Here is a 15,522-nt window from a genome sequence, read left to right on the forward strand (position 1 = left end):
GCTGACAAAAATGGGTTATTGTAAGTCGCTTTGGATAAAAGCGTCTGCCAAATGACCTAATGTAATGTAATGTAAATGTCATGTCTTTATTTTTTGCAGCACATTATTGAGAGTGGTATCGATAAGTATCGCATCGATACGCAGTTACGCCTCCTAATCCTAACGATGCCCATCCCTACTCACAGGAGCCACTGAAACTGGAGAGCCAGCCTGTCCTCGCCAGCCCAGGGCTGATCATCTCCTTCCTCCCCTCCACCTCCTCCACCTCCTCCGCCTCCACCTCCTGGCCCTCTTCTTCCAACACCACGGGGAAGTGTTACTGGACTGAGGAGAAGGAGCGTGCACTGATAACCTTTTATTCCGGTGAGCGAAGCATTGTGCCTGCTTAAGCTGTGTTCACACCAAGATATTTATTTTTCGCTCTGTCGCTTGATTCAACCCTTTGGAATCGCTCTGTCGCTCTGTTTAAATCGCTCGTCAACAGGCACACGATTTGACGGACATGTGGGGGCTATAACGTTACGCAATGTCATGATATTTGTCCACTACGAGCCACCGTCATTGTTTACAAGCTAAGCCTATCAGCGTGCTCCTAATGCGAGCTGCATACCGGTAGGACAGACTTCACTTCATGTCAGCTGTCAGCCTGTCAATGCGGTTTGTTGCCACACAATAAACCAGCGGTTTGTCCCAAGCCAGTGTGATCCTTGACTCGCTCTCACACACGGCAGCCAATCAGCGTTGAACAGCGAGCGACTGATGCCAGCGTATTTTCGCTCGAGTTGGGATATTTCATCTCGGGCGACGAGCGTATTTTCTCCCTATCGCTCTGTCTCTGCCACTCGGACGCCCAGCGATTTTTCTCCCGGGCGAATATACGCTCAATCGCTCGTTTGCATTGACTTTGTATGTAAACTCGACGCCAGCGAAAAACTTTAATAGGTCGGTGTGAACGCAGCTTTAGTCGGAGGGTTTCAAAGTGGGCGTGGCCTCCCCAGGGCTCAGGGCAGGCTCAATGGAAGTGAACAAATATGACATTAGTTATCAAAAGGAGATCTCATAGAATAGCCTACACAGTATATGTGTGTGATTTGGGTAATTCAGAGACACAGTAGTTTGGGGAATTCTACCGTTTTCCAGTCACAAACAATGAAATGCTTTCAGAGTCAGACAGTAGTCTGAAATATGTCAAACAACAATATCAGGCAATTGTTGAGTGTCTAACTGTTGAGTGTCTGGGATCAAATGACATAATCATAGCTCAGCAGCACTGAGCTCACCTGATGCAGCATGTGAACCTGTTACACGCTTTTGCGATCACACCGCACGCCTTTTGCACGCCGAACCTGGAGCCGAGTCACAAGCGCCTCTCCTCTCTCCCGACTGTATTTTTTCACGTGTTGCCCAGAATTGTCATGGGTAGCCTAGGTAAAATAAATCTGATATATTTAATGTTCTATTGATGCTGCATAACCAGGTCTGACTATAGACCAAATCAGCGGGATGTTTACATTTACTTCCGGGTACCCCTGAGGTCCACACATTATAATGGCGGTGGACGGCACAAACTGACATGTTGAAGACAAAAACAGACAAAGAAGACAAAAATGGTTCGTCCGTGTTGTGTTGTTGTTTAATATCATTCATAACAACACTTTCACTAACGTTAGTGGAGACCAGACTAGCTAATTTACCTGTTGGACCAGACTAGAGTAGACTTGAAGCTAAATTAAATTGACCTGGCGTCAGTAGCTCTGTCTGTACCAGGCTCTTTCTCGCCGAGAAGAGCCTGGTGACGCGAGGTTACTCTGTCTGTAACGTAAAAAAACAGCGAGTTTGACAGACAAACAAACTTTATTAGCTAGCTAACACTACATAAAACAAACACAGAAGAAAGGCTAGATACGTCGGACAAGCATGTTTACCAACCGTTTAACCATTTAAATTGAAAGTAGTCGGCCGAAAACAACGAGAGGGTTTGACAGCATTTATTTGACAACACGCACATTTAAACCTGCCGCCTTCCCCAAGTGGTACCCGGAAGTAAATTTGTTTACATGGTGACGTCACGGTGATTTGGTCTATAGTCGGACATTTTAGAGAGGTGATCTTGCAAGAATATGTGCTGGCACAACAACATTGTCCATCTTGCTTCTTCGGTCGCTGTTCTCTCTCATGAAGATTTGTTTGCAGACAGGGAGAAAGCCCCACGTGATAGCCACCCGTCAATCTCTCTCTCTCTCTCTCTCTCTCTCTGCTCAACACGGTTGTAGTAACTCCATTTTATTTTGAAATTCAGTTTACTTTGCCATTTCCCACGGATATTGTGCGTTTTTCTTTCATGGCTTGACAGAAAAGCCTGCCTGCACGCGCCTTGTCGGCTTCAAAATAGAACTCACGCCTATTCGATAAAATCGGCAAGGCACAGGCAAGGCGTGGGTACACGCAGGGTTCACGCTCAGGCGGCCGGTGTACACAGCCTCGTTGACTAAAACGGACGCCTATTAAAAAGCGTGGGTAAAGGCAAGGCGTAGGCAAGGCTTGGGTCGTCGGTGTGAACCCAGCCTAAAGGGATGCACACACAAATGCCGCATCAGGTATCAATGGGTTAATATAAAAACTACATAGCTCGTGGAAGCTCGTGGCATGTCGCCGGTCTTCAGCTTTGCCGGTACCGAAAGTGAAGGTCACTTAGGCGACAGTGTATGTAGTCTTTTTGATTTATAACTTATAGTGCAACAGTTTGGCGACAAACTGCGACTTTCTTGACATGCAAAGTTTTGTTTTAAATTGACAAAATTAATGTTGGCACCCCGTGGCCCAATTCAAACGGGATCAAAAAAGTAACGTTATTCTCCGTTCACCGCCATTCATATTTTTTCAGCGGCTGGTACAGGGAGAAAAGCAGGAAGTGACGTTCACTTTGCCTCTCTATAGAGCTCAACAGTTAGTGTGGCGCTTCCGTGACCTCAATGTCCCGGAAGAGTATTTGCCGTTTATATTCTCATTGAGATTTTGATTATTAGCCATAATGTTGTAGACTTACCACGGGTCTTCCCTTCCAGTGGTGAAACGATGGTATGTCTTCCTGTAGAAGCCACAAATCTGTAAGATATCACCCTTGTTTATTTTAAAACATTTTTATTTGATGTCATGGAGAAGTACTACACTACCCACAATTTGACAATGTAATATCGACATCTTTGATTGGTGGAGCTCGCTGTATGGTCATCTGTGATTGGCGGCCTGCATTTATTTCTCTCTCTGGCTGTTCTCTCTCTGGCTAGGCTAATAATAACGTAGGTCATAACTTGCTGAGTAAAGGCCTAAAACCGCCATTGAGTGACTAGCGCCCGACCGATACTGAATTTTTTAGGCCGATGCCGATACCGATGTTAGGGAGTAAAAAAATTCCGATATCGATATATCGGCCGATATTCTTATATTAAATATAGACATTCTATTATACAATGTTTTTGCAATGATCCCTCAAATATCAAACACTTGAGAAAGATATGACTTGAGATATGTCATGTAGGCAGGATATTTTACAGCTTATATCAATAAACTTTATTGTCCAAAATGACATCAATGCAATGGAACCGTAAACTGAACTGGGAATTTAATAATTATAAATAACTAGACATAGAAAAACACAAATAGAACAAATATAAAATATAACTTGAATTAAGAAAAAAGATCAAATATACACAACATGCAGTACTGACAGGTTGGATGTACTGTACTGACAGGTTGGATGTACTGTACTGATAGGTTAGATGTATAGGTTGGATCTACTGTACTGACAGGTTGGATGTATAGGTTGGATGTACTGTACTGATAGGTTGGATGTACTGTACTGACAGGTTGGATGTACTGTACTGATAGGTTGGATGTACTGTACTGATAGGTTGGATGTACTGTACTGACAGGTTGGATGTACTGTACTGACAGGTTGGATGTATAGGTTGGATGTACTGTACTGACAGGTTGGATGTACTGTACTGACAGGTTGGATGTATAGGTTGGATGTACTGTACTGATAGGTTGGATGTACTGTACTGATAGGTTGGATGTACTGTACTGACAGGTTGGATGTACTGTACTGATAGGTTGGATGTACTGTACTGACAGGTTGGATGTACTGTACTGATAGGTTGGATGTACTGTACTGACAGGTTGGATGTACTGTACTGACAGGTTGGATGTACTGTACTGACAGGTTGGATGTACTGTACTGACAGGTTGGATGTACTGTACTGACAGGTTGGATGTACTGTACTGACAGGTTGATGTGACCGAAAGGGAGAGCATCACCTTTCCTCACACACAGAGCGAGATAATGCAGTGAAAGACTCACACTCTTCCATGAAACAACTTACTCCCCGGGGGCAAATTGTATATACACATCTGGATATAATGGCACGCTACACACAAGCAAATGGCTTGTGTGTAGCGTTCAGAAGCAGGAAGTAGGGCCCGTGGTGACTTGTGTGTAGCGTTCAGAAGCAGGAAGTAGGGCCCGTGGTGACTTGTGTGTAGCGTTCAGAAGCAGGAAGTAGGGCCCGTGGTGACTTGTGTGTAGCGTTCAGAAGCAGGAAGTAGGGCCCGTGGTGACTTGTGTGTAGCGTTCAGAAGCAGGAAGTAGGGCCCGTGGTGACTTGCGTTGCGCCACGAGAAACTAATTGAACCTGTGAAAAAGTCTTCTGGTTTGACACAATATTTGTGGCAGCAATGAAATATTTATGACACAGATCAAGACCAACGTGACATTATGTTCAGCTGAGAGCCTCTCACTCCCTTTGAATGGGTTTGCTCGGTTTGGACGGTGACATTTGCCTTCCCTAATGAGATGTCCTTCCTCCTATGCGCTATACTGATAGCAGCTTTATTTGCATGGCTGCATTACAGGGAACAGTGGAGATGTGCTCAGGATATTATACACACAGCATGTCACTCACCCACTCAACCCAGTCTGGGCTGCTGGGGGAGGGTGGCAGTTACATGAGAAATGCATTGCACTATCCCAATGACTTCACTTTTCAAATGACTTAATGGGTCTAGGGCTGCCTGGGTATTGTAAAAAAAACGATACCAGTACCAATACCAGTACCCTTAACCCATTGATACCTGATGCAGCATTTGTGTGCGTATCCCTTTAAGACCGCGAACCGCGTTAACGCGGTTCGCGGTCTTAAAGGGATACGCACACAAATGAGGGATATACACGCAAATGCTGCATCAGGTATCAATGGGTTAATGTGATACTGATACCAATAAAATCCTTCATTTGCAGTGTTGGGCAAGTTACTTTCAAAATGTAATATACTACACATTACTAGTTACTTTCATTTGAAAGTAATAAGTTACTTTACAATATTGCTTTCTGTGTAGAGTAACTCGTTACTTATTACACTACTTTTGCATTACTTTTACCAAAACAACAGCAGCAGTAGAATGACATCGCCGCCCCGGAACCATCCCGAAAAATAATTTCAACCACCTTGAAGTCAGTGTTACTGTAAACAATCCAAAATTCTAAATGTTATTCTTTTCCTTTGTTATTGTCATCTATAGTGGTTATTTGCATAAAAACACATAGTTTGATTAGGAAATGATTGTATCTTTTTAAATATGTGCTTTAATTTAATACAATGTAACTCAATTTGTAACTTGAGTTACTTGACAAAGTAACTGGTATAATATTACTGAAATCCTATAAGTAATAAGTTATATTACTGAGTTACTGCTAAAAGTAATATATTACATGTAATATGTTACTTTTGTAATGAGTTACCCCCAACACTGTTCATTTGATACTGTTTTGGTGGCATCTTCTCGGCACAATGACTGAACTGCCAACTCTGTCACATACACCTCTCTCAACTTCACCACCACAGAGACTATATAGGACTGGGTTGTAGCTGCACCACCACAGACTATATAGGACTGGGTTGTAGCTGCGGTAGCTTCACCACCACAGACTATATAGGACTGGGTTGTAGCTGCGGTAGCTTCACCACCACAGACTATATAGGACTGGGTTGTAGCTGCGGTAGCTTCACCACCACAGACTATATAGGACTGGGTTGTAGCTGCGGTAGCGGGCCGATCACAGGTTGCGTTAAATCAAAAGAATGCTTGCAGTGATTGGCTACGAGCAAAACCGTACAAATGGTCATTTTCCTTCTCGATCTGTGTACTAAAACGGATATCATTTGACTGGAAATGTTTCGATGCTATTACTTGGTACTGGGTTATTTCAGTCGATGTATTAAACGTATCGAGTACAGATACCCAGCCCTAAATATATAGGTTGCATAAGTGGTCTTGCATATGCCGTCAAACCACATCCTTTTGCCTTGTATGTATCTTTCATTTCACATCCGTCACACAGAGCCGCTGATCCTGACCACTCTCTGCTTGCATGAGTAGCAGTTACAGCCATTTGCATAGCAACCATCTGGTGAGAGCTGTGTGTTGTGTGTGTGTGTGTGTGTGTGTGTGTGTGTGTGTGTGTGACATGTGCATGTGTTTGTGCACGCGTGCAGCAGCTACAGTACGTTGACAAGGTGTGTGCTAACCGCTACACTTGACACTACATGCGTACACAGGCCAGTCCACAGCAGTCATGGGGGGAAAAAAACACTAAGGCCTTGGCCACACTGATCCGTCAGAAAATGGACAGAACGGATAGACGGATAGATTTATGTCCGTTGCATGTACAAGTAACCTACTTGTACAGCAGGTGGCGGTAAGCACCTTGAAGGTGTCAGCGACCCGCCTATAAACCGAGAGAAGAAGAAAGCTGGCGTCAGCTAGCTGTTAGCTCTGTGCGCTACGTTACTTATGTGGCAATAAAATGCCACCGAATGACCAGATTAGATGGTGAAATCAGACGGTGACACTGACTATCACGTTGTACAACAGCGGGATGGTGTACACAGCATTAATTATAGCCTCCTTCACCGCCTCGGCCGCCATCTTTGAAAAGTTGAAACAAATCTCGGAACGCCTCCGCTCGAGACCTCGACTCTGATTGGCTAAACGGACAGTGACTATCCGACCATCCGACCATCCGATACGTCCATCCAGAAAAAGTTCATCCCTCCTCAACTTTCTGTCCATCAAAACGTATGCAAATTTTCTGGATACGTACGCTTCTGAGTGCTCCACGGACAGTCGGACAGTTGTCATTGAAAATGAATGGAAGTGAACAGAGAAATGAACGCACACGGACAGACACCACGGATCAGTGTGGCCAAGGCCTAAGCCACAGCGCCAAAGAATCAGAATGCATCAGCAGCAGCCGTCGCAGCAGCAGCTGGTGCGGCAGTGTCCCTGCGGGGCTGCTTTTGCAACAGTCATCTGGTCAATGTTTGTTTTTCTCAACTGTGTGAGCTTAGATAGGCAGTGCCACCTCAGCCGCGCCACAGAGACATATTGGGAGGAGGAAAGGCTAATCTGCTTGGTTGATCACATGGGTGCTGCTGACCCAATGAGGAAGGGTCACGTCCTGTTGCGTCCCTAAGTGCGAGCTGCAGACAGAGAGGATCTGAACCAGGGTGGGGTTTCAGCAAGCCTCGTTCGCAGTCTCATCGGGGGACTATAGTTGCCTCTGGAGAGGTTTTCTCTGGCCTGGACTGCTTGGAAAACAACATTCACGTTCTAAGCATGGGCCACAGGGAGAGGTTATTTTACACAGTCAAGCATTTTGAAGATGGTTCGCTGCTGTGTGGAAATGTTTGCTGTGCACTCTCTGGCCGAGTCGACAGGAATCCAGCAGGGACTTCCTCTAACTCTCTGGCCCTCCTCGCTCCAAGAGTTAACGGCAATGAAAAGGTTTACTGGCCGAGCCGAACAATATGACAGGAACGTGAGAAAACAACCTATCAATATTGTGTTGGTATCTGAAACACGGCAGTGTGTTTGTTCTCCTACAAAAGCTTGAAATTCAACTCCTTTGATGGTCACAGAGAGAGAGAGAGAGCGATAATATTTTCATGGAAGAAGACGGCATTTAAGACCAAAAGGTTCAGAAAGCGTTCCCTTCGGCTAGTAACAGCAACGAAACTGATTTACAAAAAGTGCATGGAGGAACAGCGTGCTGTGAACCTGCCTTCACCCAAGCTTCAAAGCTAGCCTGCCCTGTGCCAATGCACTTCATTGAAGATAAGAGGTCGCAGACAGGAACCTTTCAAGAGAATAGACGAGTGTTTCAAAAGAGAGAGAGTCTACATGAGTGAGCGCCAGGGCAGAAAGGACTACGCTAGGCATCCTGGCTCAATTGACTGGCGGTGCCAGCCTCATCCACTGCTAATGATTTAAGCGGGAAGATAAGGAGGTGCGGTGCCGTGACGGGCGTGTTCAACACACAGCAACACAGTTGAAAGGTGGGAATGGGGAGTGGAGCCGAGGGTAGGCAGATTGTTCCCATGCTGCTGATTAACATCAGCCGTCAGAGCTCCAAACTGCCAGTCTCATTTCCAATCTGCTTCTGGTGCAGGGCACCTTAACACAAACCTGTTCTATGTTAAAGAGCAAAGGGTTCTCCAGCTCCCCCGAGGGAACTGCACTCGTTTTAGAACGGGGAAAGTTGACTGCAAGCAGAGCAATCTCCATCAGCTATAGAGCTCCACCCGCCCATTACAAACCCTCCATAGTGTCTAAACAGCGATTATCTGCAGGCACTCCAATGCCACTTTTCCTGGCAGAGCCCTCAAGTGACTCCACTGGGTCCATCACGATAACCTAACATGCATGCCTACATACACATGGACTGTGCATTAGATGAGAGAGCAAGTACAATTGGGGAGAACATTTTTTTTTAATTAAAAAAACAATTAACAGCTTGAGTGCCATGCCCAATGCATGAGCATGTGCGATTTTGCCGAAAAAATTATTCCAACTGAATTTTGTGGAGATTTACGTACTGTACATTTATTTGGTCCAATGAGAGTTGGCTGTGCAGATGATGAGAGGAGGCAGTGAGTGCACATTGTGAAAACGCATCTAAATTGGTTGTTGTAAGATGGTGCAATAAGTTGGTACTGTTCTACACCACCGTTGAGTCCATCCTGGCCTCCTCCATCACCATCTGGTACTGTATGCTGCTGCTGCCCTCAAGGACATCTCCAGACTGCAGCGCATCATCCGCGGTGCTGAAAAGGTGGTCAGATGCAGCCTGCATCCCTTCAGGACCTGCACACTGCCAGGATGCTGAAGCGGTCTTGGAAAATCATGAAAATCATGACCCCTCCCACCCAGGTCATAAACTCCTTGAGGCAGACGACTGAAGTCTGGCGGTACCAGAACCTCTCGTCACAGGGACAGCTTCTACCCAACTGCCATCCGCCTCTTCAACGAGACCCGAAAGCCCCTACAAATAAGGACTTTATCAGTGGCTATTACAGTTAATCTTGATCTTGAATCTTAAATAAGGCTTAAGGAATCTCATGTCTTATGCGGTGTTTTGCTGTCAACAATGTGGCACATCAAAAGCCTCTAAATATAGGCTGATATGATTAGATTTGTCTGCAATTTGTGTCTTTCTCCCTTCCTGTCTTGTCACTGGGCCCGGGGGTGTGTGTGTGTGTGTTGGAATTTTAATGTGAAGGGCTGTGTGAACTGTGAAGTGTGTAGACGTGTGTGTGTGGTGTGTGCGCCATTTGACTGTGACAGTTGCTGGTATTTCGATCCACATGTATGCGGAGCTCTTTTTTTTTTTTTTTTAACCAGATTATGAAAGTGCAGATTGTAAAATTTGAAATGATGTGTCACACATTGTAATCTGAGAAGAAATGAAGGAGATCTGCTGATTTGAATGTTCACACTCCTAAAAGCCACATTCAGAGATAACGGCCCTCAAAGCTGGAGAAGCTTTTCACAGCTAGGCAGCCAGGTAAGGGGGGAATGGACAAGGGCTTTTATTGAACAAGAATAGATACTTATTTACTGATTCTAAAACGGCTGCATTTTATGTGGAATGGATAGTTCAAAACCTAAACTTATGTATTAATGGTAGGGATGGGCATCGAATTTCGAATTTTCGAATAAGCGTTATTATCAAGGTCGACTTTTATTATTGAAAGTCGAAATTCGTTTATTGAATTTTTTTTTTTTTTTTTTTTTGGTGAGTGAAATGTTGCATTGTCTCCCCTGATTCTAAGTATAGTCGAATCGCTTGGTTTGAGCAAGTAAAACAATTTTTATAAGCAGCCTCTCCCTCTTCATGGGATTTCATCCGCCATTCATTTTTCCATAAACCTTGCTTAAAATGCTTATAAAAATTGTTTTACTTGCTCAAACCAAGTGATTCGACTATAGTTAGAATCAGGGGAGACAATGCAACATTTCACTCACAATTTTTTTTTTTTTTTTTTTTTTTACATTTTTTTTTTTTACATTTTTTTTCTTTTTTTCGAATTTCGATTAAAAGTCGACTTTGGCCAGCGAATTTCGAATAGTGTTTTTGCTAGAAATGCCCATCCCTAATTAACTCATTGAGTGCCAGCCACTTTTGGAGAACGGACGCTCCCAGTGCCAGAGTTTTCAGAGTGTTTTCAGTGATTTCTCGAGGCCCACAGAATATTGTGTGATATTACTATGTAAACACCGAACACGCACAAAGAACAAACTGGCTCTATTGTATCATCAGCAAAAAAAAGTTTATTGATACCATTTTCCGTTCTTTAGTTATGAGCCGGAGAAGATAGGTCGTTTTGAGCAAATACAGGCGTTTCAAATTATTAGCTGAGATATTCCGCCTTTTGTGAAATGCAGCATTTCAAGCACATTCACTGAGTCTGAAGATAATATTTTCTGATGTAGTGACGTGGTGTAGTTGTGTGATGCCCTGCGTGCCCCACCCCCCTCTCCCCCCCTCCCCTCCTCAGCTGCAAACTCCTCCCCACACTACACAGCCTCACGCACCCACTCTATTTTCGGAGTGCTCCGTTTGTGTGTGCCGGGCGGCTCCCAGCGCGATAGGGAAGAGCCAAACCGGACTGCTGAATGGTTTGGCGTCGGGTGCTGCTTTTCTGGTGGCTAATCGTGTGGAGAAACTATACAGACAGACAGACAGAGACAGAGGGGCTCAGTTGTGTGCGCGGATTGACTCCTGTTCGCAGCCAATGTCAGCTCCAGACAGAGCAATCTATATGGCTCTGGCTGCAGCATGCATCGGTTTCTCTTTGATCACGGCTTTTTCCTCCTGTTTCTCAGGACCTGTCTCTAATCTGGAGAGCACTGTCGCCACCTAATGGGTTTGTAAAATAGGTTATAGACCTCCAATAGCTACAATATTTGTACAGGAGATGCAGAAGGCTTTGATCGACGTCCCACCGTCAAAAAACGCATTGGACGTCGAAAGACGTCCTTGGCACTCTACGTCACTATTTAATTGGACGTCGAAAGACGTCCATGGCACTCAATGAGTTAATGGGGGGAAGAATAATAAAAAAATAAACTATTTTCTCATTTTCTGGGAATTGGGATTATAATTGGCCTACATGTGGTACCTTCTCTTTATTGTTGCTGCAGGTTCAGGCTTCATTGGCTGGGCTGTGACCAACAGTTGTGCAATTTATAACCTCAGCAGGGAAGGATTTATTACATCAGTGACATCAGTTGACTGGACACTGTCATTCCATAAAACACCAAAGAAGACGACATCATCATTGATTTATGACATCACTGATGATGTCACTGCTGATATCACAATGTCTACACTGTCAACAGTCATTGCTCAAGTGACCTCACTGATGACATCACTGTCTGACTTACCCATTGTGACATCATTAGTGATGTCATAAATCCTTCCCTGCTGGTAGTATGAATAGGATCAGTAGGCCTACCTTTTGGAAAAGAAAACATGGAGAGAACAACAAAGCCCCTCAACCCAGAGGGGAGGAAGCAACATGACAGGGTGTTCCTTCTGAGCTTGCAGTTTATCTCTGCCAGCATAACCAAGCCTAAGGGTCTGCCAACCATGATTGATGTTGTACTAGACACGCCTAATAAGACCCCTCTGTTTCAACTGGACCACCGTCTACCATGGATGAACAACAGGCCTGACTTCACACCCATCTTCGCCAACCTTAGCAGGCCGCATCACTCCCAACAGGGCCAGAGTAAAGAGCCGAGGAAGATCATCACCAGCATGACGCTCGACGACGACATGCACCTCCACCAGGCTGAGAAGGCCTGGAAGCCCTCGGCAAAGAAGCTGGCCAGCACCCACCGCCCGGAGGAGCCTGACAAGACCCAGGAACTGTTCAACTGCATTCGCAGCATCCTGAACAAGCTGACCCCGCAGATGTTCGAACAGCTGGTCAAGCAGGTGACGGAGTTGCCCATAGACACAGAGAAGAGGTTGAAAGGGGTCATAGACCTCATCTTCGAGAAGGCCATCTCAGAGGAAAACTTCTCGGTGACCTACGCCAACATGTGTCACTGCCTTATGAAGCTGAACGTCCCCACCACAGATAAGCCAGGAGTCACTGTGAATTTCCGCCAGCTGCTAATCAAATGCTGCCAGAATGAGTTTGAGAAGAACAAGGACAACAGCATCTTTGAGAAGACGCAGAAAGAGTTGGACGTTGCCTCAGGGGACAAGGAGAAGCAGCTCAGAGAGGAGTTGAAGGCGCTTGAGGACAAGGCCAGGAGGCGCTCGCTGGGCAACATCAAGTTCATCGGTGAGCTGTTCAAAGTGAAGATTCTGACCGAGGTCATCATGCACAAGTGCATCATAAAGCTGCTCAATAACGATGAGTCAGAGGAGTCCCTGGAGTGCCTGTGCAGATTGCTGTCCACTATCGGCAGGGACCTGCACTTCGAGAAGGACCAGATGGACCAGTACATCAACCATATGGAGAAGATTATCAAGGAGAGGAAGATCTCATCCAGGATCCGCTTCATGCTGCAGGATGTGCTGGACCTCCGACAGAACAACTGGGTTTCCAGGCGAGTCGAACAGGGCCCCAAGACCATCGACCAGATCCACAAAGACGCCGAGTTGGAGGAGCACAGGGAGCAGATGGAGGTCCAGCAGGCCCTTATGTCCAAGAAGGAGTCAAGCGGGGGCCCATGGAGCAAAATGGGCAGGGGGAGTCCCGGGGGCCGCGGTAGCACTCCCCAGGACGGGGGCTGGAAGACTGTTCCCATCTGCACCAAGACCCGCCCCATCGACACCTGCCGCCTCATCAAGATCAACAAGACTCCTGTACTTGAGTTCAGCAACAAGCGGCTTGCCCCCGGTGGTAAGGGAACATTGAGCTCCTGGGGTAAAGGCAGTAGACTAGGCACTGGTGCCAAGCCTGCAGAGTCAGGTGGTCGTCCCGCCATCAGCACTCTGAACAGGTTATCAGCGCTGCAGCAGCCTGCTTCCTCATCAGGCCCCTCCCTGGACTCAGACAGACGGGTTCTTCATAGAAACAGCTCAAGTCGAGGTCGCGGTAACCGGTTCGACCATTCCGACCACAGCAATGACCACTTTGACAGATGGGATGACCGGAACCGACTGACGGTCACAAAGCGCAGCTTCAGCTGGGAGAATGAGGAGCAGAGCTGGAAGAGAGAGCACTGCGGGTCCGATGACCCTGTTTGCCGAGTAGAGAGAATGACCAATGACAGGAACCGTGGCAGGAGAGACAAAGCCAGGAGCGAAGAGAATGTGAAATGCGAGTCAGCTCCCACCCCTACACCTCCCCAGAGCCCCACCAAGCCTGCCTCGACCGAGGAGCTGGAAAAGAAATCCACAGGCATAATCGAGGACTACCTCCAGATCAACGACATGAATGAGGCGCTGCAGTGTGTACAGGAGATGAACAGCACCCAGCTGCTGTTTTTGTTTGTGCGGAAAGGCCTGGAGTTGACGCTAGACCGCAGCACCATTGCTAGGGAGCACATGGGCCTGCTGCTGCACCAGCTCATCAAGACCGCCGTCCTGCCAACACAGCAGTACTACAAAGGGCTTCAGGAGATCCTGGAGGTGGCTGAGGACTTAGACATCCCTTACATCTGGCTGTACCTGGCCGAGCTCATCACCCCCATGCTCCACGAGGAAGGCATCCCCATGGGACAGCTGTTCAGGGAGATCTCCAAGCCTTTGATCTCTTTGGGCCAAGCTGGAAGCCTGCTGGTCCAAGTCCTCACCCTGCTCTGCAAAGAAATGAGCTATAAAAAGGCAGGTGCCATGTGGAGGGACGCAGACCTCACCTGGAAAGAATTCCTTTCTGAAAATGTGGACGTCAACAAGTTTGTGACAGAAAATAATGTGGATATTTCATATTTTCCTGTGAGCCTCCCAACTGAAACTCCACTTGTTCCAGTGAGCCTCCCAACTGAAACTCCACTGGTTCCTGTGAGCCTCCCAACTGAAACTCCACTGGTTCCTGTGAGCCTCCCAACTGAAACTCCACTGGTTCCTGTGAGCCTCCCAACTGAAACTCCACTTGTTCCTGTGAGCCTCCCAACTGAAGCACCTCTGGTTCCTGTGAGCCTCCCAACTGAAGCACCTCTGGTTCCTGTGAGCCTCCCAACTGAAGCTCCTCTGGTTCCTGTGAGCCTCCCAACTGAAATGCCACTGGCTCCTGTGAGCCTCCCAACTGAAACACCACTGGTTCCTGTGAGCCTCCCAACTGAAATGCCACTGGCTCCTGTGAGCCTCCCAACTGAAACACCACTGGTTCCTGTGAGCCTCCCAACTGAAACTGTACAGGTTCCTACGAGCCTCCCAACTGAAGGTCCTCTGGTTCCTGTGAGCCTCCCAACTGAGACTCCACTGGTTCCTGTGAGCCTCCCAACTGAAGGTCCTCTGGTTCCTGTGAGCCTCCCAACTGAAGCACCTCTGGTTCCTGTGAGCCTCCCAGCTGAAGCTCCTCTGGTTCCTGTGAGCCTCCCAACTGAAATGCCACTGGCTCCTGTGAGCCTCCCAACTGAAACACCACTGGTTCCTGTGAGCCTCCCAACTGAAATGCCACTGGCTCCTGTGAGCCTCCCAACTGAAACACCACTGGTTCCTGTGAGCCTCCCAACTGAAACTGTACAGGTTCCTACGAGCCTCCCAACTGAAGGTCCTCTGGTTCCTGTGAGCCTCCCAACTGAGACTCCACTGGTTCCTGTGAGCCTCCCAACTGAAGGTCCTCTGGTTCCTGTGAGCCTCCCAACTGAAGCACCTCTGGTTCCTGTGAGCCTCCCAACTGAGACTCCACTGGTTCCTGTGAGCCTCCCAACTGAAGCACCTCTGGTTCCTGTGAGCCTCCCAACTGAAGCACCTCTGGTTCCTGTGAGCCTCCCAACTGAAGGTCCTCTGGTTCCTGTGAGCCTCCCAACTGAAGGTCCTCTGGTTCCTGTGAGCCTCCCAACTGAAGCACCTCTGGTTCCTGTGAGCCTCCCAACTGAAGGTCCTCTGGTTCCTGTGAGCCTCCCAACTGAAGCACCTCTGGTTCCTGTGAGCCTCCCAACTGAAGGTCCTCTGGTTCCTGTGAGCCTCCCAACTGAAGCACCTCTGGTTCCTGTGAG

The 15,522-nt window shown here is 47.1% G+C and overlaps 1 pseudogene across 1 annotated transcript; it reads left to right on the top strand.

Annotated features, from left to right (window-relative positions):
• Positions 1–11,872: 11,872 nt before the first annotated feature.
• Positions 11,873–14,894, top strand: LOC310778705 (eukaryotic translation initiation factor 4 gamma 1 pseudogene; annotated as a pseudogene). The gene is made up of 2 exons: positions 11,873–14,296; positions 14,871–14,894. The product of its transcript is annotated as a eukaryotic translation initiation factor 4 gamma 1 pseudogene (transcript).
• The last annotated feature ends 628 nt before the right edge of the window (positions 14,895–15,522 follow it).

The sequence above is a fragment of the Poromitra crassiceps genome (assembly GCF_964638095.1).
Source record: "Poromitra crassiceps genome assembly, chromosome: 6".
Lineage (NCBI taxonomy): Eukaryota > Metazoa > Chordata > Actinopteri > Beryciformes > Melamphaidae > Poromitra > Poromitra crassiceps.